This window comes from Arachis ipaensis, chromosome B05 (genome assembly GCF_000816755.2).
Source record: "Arachis ipaensis cultivar K30076 chromosome B05, Araip1.1, whole genome shotgun sequence".
Classification (NCBI taxonomy): Eukaryota; Viridiplantae; Streptophyta; class Magnoliopsida; order Fabales; family Fabaceae; genus Arachis; species Arachis ipaensis.
Window position 1 is genome coordinate 6,801,095 of NC_029789.2, and position 511 is coordinate 6,801,605.

Sequence of the window (511 nt, forward strand, 5' to 3'; positions counted from 1 at the left end):
TTTGGGATAAATGTTTGAATCTTGTCACATTCACCCAAGTGTACTTCCATGCTAATTCTTTTCCTCCCTTTTCTACCGTAAGTTCTGTTTTGTTGTCAAAATATCCATTATTTGTCTCCAGTTTATACATATATCTTCTTTTAAGAGGTGAAAATTTTTTCAATTTTTTTTAATTTCATTTGACCCTTCTGTTTTTTATTTTAGATTTGATTTTTGTTTCTCTGAACTATATAGACAAGGTAAATAAAGAAAAAGTGAAGCTCTAGTTAAAATTAAATATGTATTTATTAAATTCTTTTATTTTATTTAGCATTGAGTAATATTTTCTGAATTAATATGTATTTGTTAAATTTTTTTATTTTTGACATTTATTTTTTCATAGCCAAGACTATCTTGTTTAAAGAAAAAAAATTTGTTATGAAAATAATTTTTAAATCGACAATCAATTATAAAAGTATCGATAAAAGAATAAATGGAAACTTGAAAAATATTGACAAAAAAGTTAACTTAT